This window comes from Sander lucioperca, chromosome 7 (genome assembly GCF_008315115.2).
Source record: "Sander lucioperca isolate FBNREF2018 chromosome 7, SLUC_FBN_1.2, whole genome shotgun sequence".
Lineage (NCBI taxonomy): Eukaryota > Metazoa > Chordata > Actinopteri > Perciformes > Percidae > Sander > Sander lucioperca.
In genome coordinates this window covers 27,525,353-27,535,816 of record NC_050179.1, presented here as the reverse complement: position 1 = coordinate 27,535,816, position 10,464 = coordinate 27,525,353, and positions in this window count along the sequence as shown.

The following is a 10,464-nucleotide window of genomic DNA, read 5'->3' as shown; positions in this document are numbered from 1 at the left end:
TCCCATTCTTAAACATAATTTAATTATTGAGTTTGGGTTTTCCATTTACAATTCCTGATGGATTTCACAATGTTGAGTTTTGCATATGTGTGGGTGTGTATGTCTGTTTGTGTGTCTGGGACCTTAGGTGTACGATACTACATACCTGATGGTGTGTGTGTGTGTGTGTGTGTGTGTGCGTGTGTGTGTGTGTGTGTGTGTGTGTGTGTGTGTGTGCGTGCGTGCGTGCGTGCGTGCGTGCGTGTGTGTGTTTGTTTGTGTGCGTGTGTGTGTGCGCGAACAAAAAATTGCCATTTCACAATTACAGTTAAAATTCAGTATTTTCCCTCAAACACACACCAGTCCCAGTTGTTTACTCTGTTTTTTTCTGCTACTGATGTGCCATCATTCACCAGGCTTTAACGGAAATAAGAGCAGAGGCTGTAGTGTTTACGAATGTGTGTGTGTGTGTGTGTGTGTGTGTGTGTGTGTGTGTGTGTGTGTGTGTGTGTGTGTGTGTGTGTGTGTGTGTGTGTGTGTGAGTGAGTGAGTGATATTTGGAGTGGTTGCCATGCTTACAGGACTCCTCTGTATAAACTGTGGAGATGATAAATTTAGGAAGGTCTCTCTCTGTAATGATGTTTGGACCTGCTTCAGTCAAACTTTACTGTCAGTGCAATCTCTGTCATATTCAGCTCTGTGAATATATAGCAGTCTGTCAAAATGATTAAACTGTGAGTATTCAACATGCCCAGTTTTGCAATTTAGACATTCCTAGATGTTTCTTATGTGCTGTGATTAATCATTCAGTGTGCTATTCAGCTCCTAAGTGCATTTGCTTTAAAGATGAAAAATACATTATGTAGGCTATGTTCAATAGTTCAAAAGCAGTACTACTTAAACAACATATGTTTTTAATTGAACACTGCTACATACGGCAATGTCATGGTAAAATGTTCTAATTTTGGTGAGTGTGACATTTTCGTATGATTGCATTATCATCCAGCCATAAACAAGGGTGTTGATTGGCTTCTTTCAGATCAGTTACACATTGTGACTGGATATTTAATTTTCTTATAAGACTATGAGCTGTACTGTTTTGTGCTAGATAAAAGAGGGCTTCCTCACACAGCTGCAGGGTCAAACCCTTCATTTTTAATCAATATAACAGTATATCTGCTAGCTATTTTTTTATTTGAGTACAGTCATATAAAAATGTAAGCAATGTGAGACACAAAGGTGAGGTAGACCAGGCCAAGGACAGCAGAAGATCTGCCAGCTATTACTGAACGCTCTGCAGCGTGTCTGTATCTACCCATTGGTTGACTGAGCACTGCATTGTCAAAATTAATTTAATATAGCAGGTCATGCAAAACATCTGAAAAACATACTAAACTGAAACATTATCCACATTTTCCCCTGGGAGACCATTACAGGTTATCTATTATTTCATCTAACAAGTGTCATCATATGTTGTTTTGTGTGTCGATTAATGAGTGCATTCTACTACATTTAAATTTAGAAGTGTTTGTTTGTACAGCTGGTGTTTATGGCTGTTTGATTATAATACATCCAATGATGAGTGAGAGTTAGACTTTGATTGGTTTAACTGGTATATAACGGTGTTCATACTATATGCAATTTCATTTGGTTTTAAAGGTTTCAATTTCCATTTTAATTGGAATTCTTTTGTTTTAACAAAAACACATTAGTTAGTAACATCTGAGTGTTGTGCTTTTTTCCACTTTATTAAAGGAATAGTTAGACACTTTTGGGAAAAAAACATATTATCTTTCTTGCAGAGAGTTAGATGAGAAAAGTGATACCCCTCTCATATCTGTACATTAATTATGAAGCTACAGCTAGCAGTTAGCTTAGCAAAAAGACTAAAAACAGGGGGGAAACAGCTAGCCTGGCTCTGTCCCACAGTTACAAAATCAGCATAGCAGCATCTCTAAAGCTCACTATTTACAGATGTACATGTGCAAAACTCTAATCACAGTCTGCATTACCAACAGTCACCTGAGCTAAACAGTTCACATCATCTGCAAAACTCATTCCAAACAACACAACTCTTCACAACTCTTCAAACATGTCTCAAAAGCTCCGTCACTCAGAACACACTGAGAGTAAAAACTCAGTAGCTTAGGGGTGGCAATTGCTCAGTCCATATAAAGTTGGCTTGGGAACCGGAGGGTCGCTGATTCAAGTCCGCGTATGGACCAAATTAAGGAGTGTGGACAGGTAGCTGGAGCGATGCCAGTTCACCTTCTGGGCACTGCCAAGGTGCTCTTGAGCAAGGCACCGGACCCTCCCACCCCAAACTGCAGCCCCCCTCACTCTGACATCTCTTCATTTGTGCATGTATAGTTCCTGAGCATATGTGTGTATTTCAGGCCTCTGTGTAGTGTGTTCTAACAACGGGGTGAAAAAATTATAATTTCAATAAAAATTATAAAATCAAACACCAATACAGAAATTAGAAACTTTTCATCTCTTGCCATGCACCTGCATCATCTATAAATACAAATAAATGTGGTGTTTCTATTGCTTCCATTATGTAAGTGTGCATTTTTTCTGTAGTAAATATAGTGTTTTTCACGTTTTTTACAGTTGTGTATGTAACCTCAGACATCCTACCTGGACATATTGGTATCTTTGCTCTGTTACCTGTTTCCTGTTTCTCTTGAATGGTACAGTGTATGACTGTTTCATTCTTACTTGGTGTTTTTTTATTTCCAAAAAAAAAAAAAACTTTCACTACATATAGCAGTGTTTGAAATGCACCAGACTGAAATCCATTCTGTTTTGAATGTGTGGTTAAGAGTTTTGACAGCAGTGTGTTAGCATTTGAACAAAGTGCTGTAAATCCAGAGTTGTGCAGGTTGTGGTTAAAGCCATGGGATAAGTGTATAGAGTTTTGAAAACTGTGTTCAAGCAATGAAAAACGAACTAGAGTTTGGTCCACGTGAACTGCTGCTGTGCAGACTGTGGTTAGAGTTTTGCACATGTGGCTCCAGTTGTGCCCACTGTCGTTTAGCAATTGCAAAAAAAAAAAAAAAACTGTAACATGTTTTGTCATGTTTGCTTAATGTGTACAAAAACTGAAGTGTAAAAATGACAAGTTTTGGCTCGGAGCAGTGACCTTGAGTCTCTGCTGGTTGCCAGGCAACCTTATTGTTGGCCACTAAGAAATAGTAAGTAAACAAACGAGACCTGACATGCTAATTAGTGAGCTTCAGAGAGGCTGGTAGGTGGATTCTGATACCTCGGCACAGAGCCAGGCAAGCTGTTTCCCCTTTTTTCCCAGTCTTTATGCTAAGCTAAGCTTAGAGTACAGTGCGCTGCTCTCACTGTAAGCTGGAGTGGTACAGTCGACCTTGTTACTCCCACCGTTCACTATTGTCTTACTACAGTCTCGCATGAAAGGGCTCGGACTTGGCCTAGATGTGTGTGAAAGGAAACACAGACAAACACAGGTTACATTCAAGTATCAAAAAGACTGAACAAAATGTGTGTGTGTGTGTGTGTGTGTGTGTGTGTGTGTGTGTGTGTGTGTGTGTGTGTGTGTGTGTGTGTGCGTGCGTGCGTGCGTGCGTGTGTGTGTGTGTGTGGACCCATTTCAAACGGTGCACAAAAACTAACACAAATCCTGCAGAGAAACAAAACAAAAAATACAAGCACTCGACAACACAATTGCATTTTCCACAATGGTTTCTGAGTCTGGGAAATTAGAAAACACAATAGAGCACACAGCACACAATGGCCTTACAAATTGCTCATTTGTGTCAGAAAATACACCTCTTTTCTAGCATTTCTGCAATCACTCCGCCAGGGAGACACACGGTGACAGATTACGCGTTGCTGTCATCTGCTGATCAAGAAGAGTTCATATGAAATGTAACATCATTTTTTTTAATTTCTTTATTGGCTCTAAATCCTCTTGTAGTGCTGCTGCCTACAGCTGGAGAGCAACAAGGGGACAGTCAGGAGTGAAAGGGTGTCAGTTTTATACATACACTTACTGTAAGAAGCTTATATATTTACATGCATTCTTTTTCCAAAACATCACTGTGTATGTAGGCTACAGGCTTATGATAACCTTGCACATGCATTTCTCAGACATTTCTTTCCTATTTATCACTCTAAGTATATGAAATGTTAAACCACAATGTACAGTATTGCTGTTGGTAGTTGATTCACTGCTCTATCTTTGCAATAAAGGACAAAGATAGGTTCAAAGGGCTCCCTACAGAAACCAATTCAATATACAGCACAGATCTCACTAAACATATCCAAAATTAAATTACAATAAATAATCAATAAATATAGAAGATATGACAGATATGAATTTAGATAATCATGCCTATCTCACACAAATTCATAGTTGAGATTCAAGGCTGTGACACTCCCACTCCCAATGTAATGCAGCCTTGATGTTAATGAGACCTTATAACGCTGGAAGAATGATCTGTGTGCTTGCTTACTTGTTTTTTTTTATTGTTAAAGTATGTTTTTGGTCTGCTGTGGGTGCTCAGGCATTGTAAATCCAGCCTGATGTGATGCCGTAGCCAAAGTTACAGTTACAGGCTCCTCTGTGGGTTGTGTTACATTCATTTAACCAATCTTTGTTGTTAAGCTGAACGTTAGGCATTTTTCTTAGATATAGAATAGAAGAATAGATATCTTTGTGTGTGTTTATATTTTTTATCATTTGCAACTGTCGTGCTTATATACAGGCTCATCTTTATGTTTTTCTATAATGTGATAAAGCTTTGTTTCCCATTTTTATGGCACTGTGGGCGTTGTTTATGCTGTGATTTCAAGAAAAGAACATATTTAGTCGCTCTGATCTTTCTACACTGAACCACTGCACAGGACTGACAATACCAAAAAATATGACAGGGAAGGTATAAACTAAAGTGTATACATAGATTGTAGATCCTTGTCAATTTGAAGTTTGGTGGAAGAAGTATTAAGATTCTTTGCTAAAGTAAAAGCAATGATACCACAGTGTAAAAAAACTCAATTACAAGTGAAAGTCCTAAAAGTACATTGGCATCAAAATGTACCTAAAATATCCAAATAAAGGTATTTTGCAAATGAGTGCAGTAGTAACCATATATACTGTATATAATTGGATTACTATTACTACTGACTGATTAAAGTGAACGCAACATTTTAATGTTTTCAACATGAAGCTAAATCTGTTTTAAATCTAAAAAGTATTTTTTTTTTACATGTTTAATCTAACGCTAATGTTTTTGCAAGAGGATCATATGTTTTACGTGTGAAAAGCTGTGCAATAAATGTAGTGGAGTAGAATATACAAAGTTGTACCATATTTTCCCTCTGAAATGTATAGCCTATGGAAGCATAAAAATGGAAAATACTAAAGTAAAGTACAAGTACCTGCAAATAGTACATTACAATGATTGAGGAAACGCAATATATACAATTAAATAAATAAATCAAACACAACATATGAAGGACATGATCACATCAGATGTTGAGCTGCATCCTGTTGCACAGTTCATATTTCTTACATTTGGAACGACGTACTTCTCTTTATACTTTGTACTTCTCTGTATGTCTTCCGTTGTGAATAGTGGAAATCCAGATGTGTTTTTTTCACCTGGATCCACCTCGTCAGTGGACACCATGAAGCTATGAAGGGTTCATGAGTTGGGCACATTCTGCTAAAGCTTGAGGTGACACACAGCAGCATGTGTTTCCCAGCTTGCCTTGCTTCCAATCTTTCGCAGTATTAAGCCTATATGGAAAAATCACACCGCAGGCCACTTTTTTGTATCTCTAAAATGAAAAAGTCAAATAAAAGCAGGAAATTATAAAAAAGAAAAAGAAAAAAGAACACATTCACTGAGGAGCAACACAGCTGAGCACTGAGCATCTTCTCCGACACTCTTCTGTGTCGAGGAAATAATGCCGATATAATTTCTCCTATAGATAAAATCGAGGAGGGGGGGGGGAGGGTCGGACGGGTGACGTCAGGTCCCATCAGGCTGACAGGCCTCCTATTGGACCAGTGGAGGCTTTTTAAAGGAGCAGGCAGCAGCGCACCCGGAGGCTTGTTCTCCGCTTCCGACGCACCGCACTTCCCCAGCTCTCCATTCAGCACGGCGGCGGCAACAGCGGCAGCGGCAGCAGCAGCGGAGCCGGGTCGACAGCAGCCAGGTAGGTGAACGCGGAGACTCTCAGCATCCCGCATTTTAGGGGGGTTGGGGGGGGGGGGACGACCTAGAAAAAGTGGAGGTGAGGAGGAGAAGAGGGGTTGTAGGAAAGGAACGCACTGTCCGAGTATTTACGGAAAGCATGGGAAATAGAAACAAACCGATTAAAACCCAAGCACTCATAAAAGAGAATTTACGCATGATACAGTACATGGCGCTCATCCTTTCCTGCCTGACCCTCTTGTTTTCTTTCTCATGCTTTAGATTGTAATGATGATGATGATGAGGAGGAGGAGGAGGAGGAGGAGGAGGACGCAAGATGCGCGGTGCCGACTGACCTGCAAGATATCAACAGGTATGTGTGAACCCACTGATCTTCTCTAAATGAGACTGAAAGTGTCGTAATTTATACACATTAGAGTACCGACCAGGTGAGCGCCCTCTCCAAACACCAACAAAAAAGTGAGCGTCGCCCTCATGTCAGATCCCAGTGCAGCCTGGCAGCCCAGTGTTAAGCGCCTGTATCGATCTCAAGACGACGGTGACCCCACTTAACGTTAATGACAGCTAATTAGATTGAAAAGAAAAGTTGTTGTGTTTTTCCTCGGGTCCCCTGCAGAAAGAGCAGCGTGGTCCTCGAGTCGTTACCTCCCGATGGATTATCCCCCGGCCGCGTCACAGCCTGTAAAGGCTTCCTGGGCTCCAATGACAACAGCTCAATGTTGAAACCCTCCGAATCAATCAATAAGCTGGCTTGTCTCCAGTCGGTTGGACACATGAGAGGGAGATAGAGACAGGCAGCGAAGCTTCACAGGTCTCTCTCTCTTTTTTTAAGTGTTTTCAAAGTGCTCACCGCATTCTCATCAGGGTTCGTATGATATCGTATAAAAACTTATGCACAATTCGTATGATAGCCCTATCTTATGAAATGACGGCCACCGCCGCCGGCCTGGATAGCTGCAGCCTCTATACAAGTTTGATATATTTAATTTCTTTTTTTAAGCTGTGGTGAAATTAAAGCTTTCATGAGTGTGAAAAGAGAAGAGAACGTGAGTTGAACCCAGGCAGAATAGTGATTTCAGCACCGGAGCGGCGGACAGCTCCACACATCTGGCCAGGTGCCCAACCCGGCAAGGACACGAGAGGGAGAGGAAGCAGAGTCTTTAGTTACACCGGCTCAATCTCAAATACATAGGCCTGCTTTCCCCATCACAGAGTTGATTTTGTACATGATCATTTTAAATCTTCTGAAAAGGTTATCTCACTCTGTCCAACCTTCTTAAACAAACTGAACCCTAGATGTGTTATTTCAGTATGTCATAGCCCATAAAATGAGTTGAAACTAGCTCCAAAAAAACTGAAGGAGACCAGTGATGGCACCGTGAGAGGTGTGAAGGCCAAGAAATGTATCATGCATATTATTCATTTTTGTCCCAAGTCCCAAATTATTCTGGGTGAATCTCCTTGGGATGTGTCAGTGACAGGCAGCCTCCTTCTGGCAGGGTGTGAGGTGTCAAAATGGAAACTGGAGCACAGCCAGGATTTCCTATTTACATACCCCCCCCCCTTACATGAGCCTGTATGGAGGGAGAGAGAGGGTAACGCAATCTGAGGCTCGCACACGGGTACATACACACGGGTACATACATACACCCACACGTACACACACACACACACACACATGCGCACATCAAATGGTGTGACACACAGCACAGACAATCTGTAGCCATGAGAGAAATTCAGTGCTAACAGGTGTTCAAACAGGCCGCTCGGTACATTCTTCCAATTATTGCAATTAGATGGTGCCTGGTTACCACTCCATAATGTACAACTGCTGTGTAGGAGTGTGTGTGTGTGTGTGTGTGTGTGTGTGTGTGTGTGTGTGTGTGTGTGTGTGTGTGTGTGAAGGAGAGAGAGGATGACAGAGACCGACATAAATAGATGGAAAACAGCAGGAAAGTAGGAGAGAGGGAGAGACAGGGACCCCTTAGTGCATTTGTGATTGTGGTGTCGCGATTGTTGCTACCTATGGAGGATAAAAAAAGCAGTGTGAATTATATACTATTGTGTGAACACCCTGTGAATGCATAACTAATCCCCTTTTGCCCAGAGTCATTATCAGCTTTAGCAGATTGTCTAGAAACTGCAGGCTTTTTGCCTCTGGTCCAGACAACAGTGTTTGATTTCAAATATAAAAAGCAGGCTCCCTCGGTACAGTAGAGCAATCGGTGCGTTTTAGATAAACTGGTGGTTCTTACTGTTTTTTTGTCGAGAGTGTACTGTAGATGCACAGCATACAGATTGGAATGAACCATGGCTGTAAAGTGAAGCAGTTTGTGTGAAAGTAGAGCTAAAATGTGAATTTGTACTTACGATTTTTTTCATTATCGAATAATCTGCTGATCCAATGTCTTGTTTTGTCCGACCAACAGTCCGAAACCCAAAGATATTCAGTTTTCAATTATATAAAACGAAAGAAAGCAAATTCTCATATTTTTAAAGCTTGAAACCACCAAATGTTTAAAAAATAACAAACAATTTTTTGCAGATTGATTTTGCGTCTATCGACTACTTGTTGCCGCTCCATTAGTGACACAGAGGTGTCTGTTGCTTTACTTTGGATCCATACTGTTTTGGGGAAAAAATCCTTTCCTCTTTGACAGAACAGAGTAAGAGAGTGTCTGGCATTTTTGAGATTTGAAGTAGGAGGTGGAAGGAAAAAACATGAAAATCCTCAAGAGATCAGAGAATGACAAGAGTCTCTGGAAGACTCATTCCATCATGACGAGAGAACATTGATGAGTGATTGAGCTGTCATGCTTTACAGAGAGCAGAGGGCAATCACAGCTGCCACAGTCTTATCACAGAGCAAGAACAAGAAAGAAAGTAAACAGTGTGTCATAAAGAGTGACATCTGAGCGATATCAGTGTGTGTTTGTGTGTGTGTGTGTGTGTGTGTGTGTGTGTGTGTGTGTGTGTGTGTGTGTCCATAGGTGGGCGTACATGTGTGTAATATTGAGCAGGAGATGTTTGTGGCAGCTGTTGGCCTTGTTTGAACAGCAATCACAATCAGCGGCAACAGCAGCCGAGCGTGTGGTTGTGACAGCGCTGGTGGGAGACTCTCTGCTATCGCTCCCCCACTCTCCACCCTGTCTGCACCTTCTGCACCTGCACTCCTCCTCCTCCTCCTCCTCCTCCTCCTCCTCCGTTTCTCTCAATGCCTGTCTGCCTGCCTGCCTGCCCTCCTGCACTTCCTGTCTGCCTCCTCTCCTCCTGTTGCTTCATCGCTTCCCATCAGCAAAAAGTCACTGACATTGCATTAGTTCCACCGCAGTTGAGGCAGGATCTGGATTGATTCACTGCTCTCCCGGTAAATTATTATAGCCTCAGATCTCTTTCAATCCAACTTCAAAAAGGCTTTGTAAAGCCGTGAAAACAAGGTGTCCCTGTTCCTCTGGTCTGGCTTTGTGTAGTTCTTCTTTAACGCTGCCTGGGGAAAAAAAACAACCACTGTACTGCAACTACTGCTGGCTACCTGTGATAGGAGTGACACACTGCGCACATGATTTGATTACATTTCAGTGAATCTCTGTGAGGAAATTGGGTGGTTTCAGCAACAAAAATAGGATACAGAAACATTTTTTTGAGAATAAACAAAATAGGAATGGTGCAAATATGGTACAAAGCTCAACAATTATCTTTTTACATGTGTCATTATCACTTGATTTGTCTGTGGTTTTAAGTTTATGTTAATGTATATTTTCTTGTTCTTATTCTTTTTCCTTCTCCTATTTACTTAAGAACTGATATATAATGAGATGTCGCTGAACTTGTTTTTTCCCCCTCATGATATTATTTGTCTTAATTTAAAAACATAAAATAAATTGATAAATCAGGGTGTGCAAGCCAACAAACATATTGAGATAAAGATAAGGAAAGATGAATAAAAAAAAACCCGTTATAAAACTAAATTGTTTACATGTTCTGAGTTCAAACAAACAATACAGCGGATTCCAGAGAAGCAGATTTTCAACAAGGAGGATTGGTTAGAATAATGCAAAATAGCATTCAACACAAAAACAGAATAAAATAAAATATGTGAATATATTCAAAATGAAAATTCAGTGTGAAAAAAAAAAAAAAAAAAAAAAAAATATATATATATATATATATATATATATATATATATATATATATAAAATATGTATATATATATATCTACCCATGTGTCAAAATTATAACAGATTTATGACAAGTTTTCTACATACCCAGTACTATTCTTCCGCCACCCTGT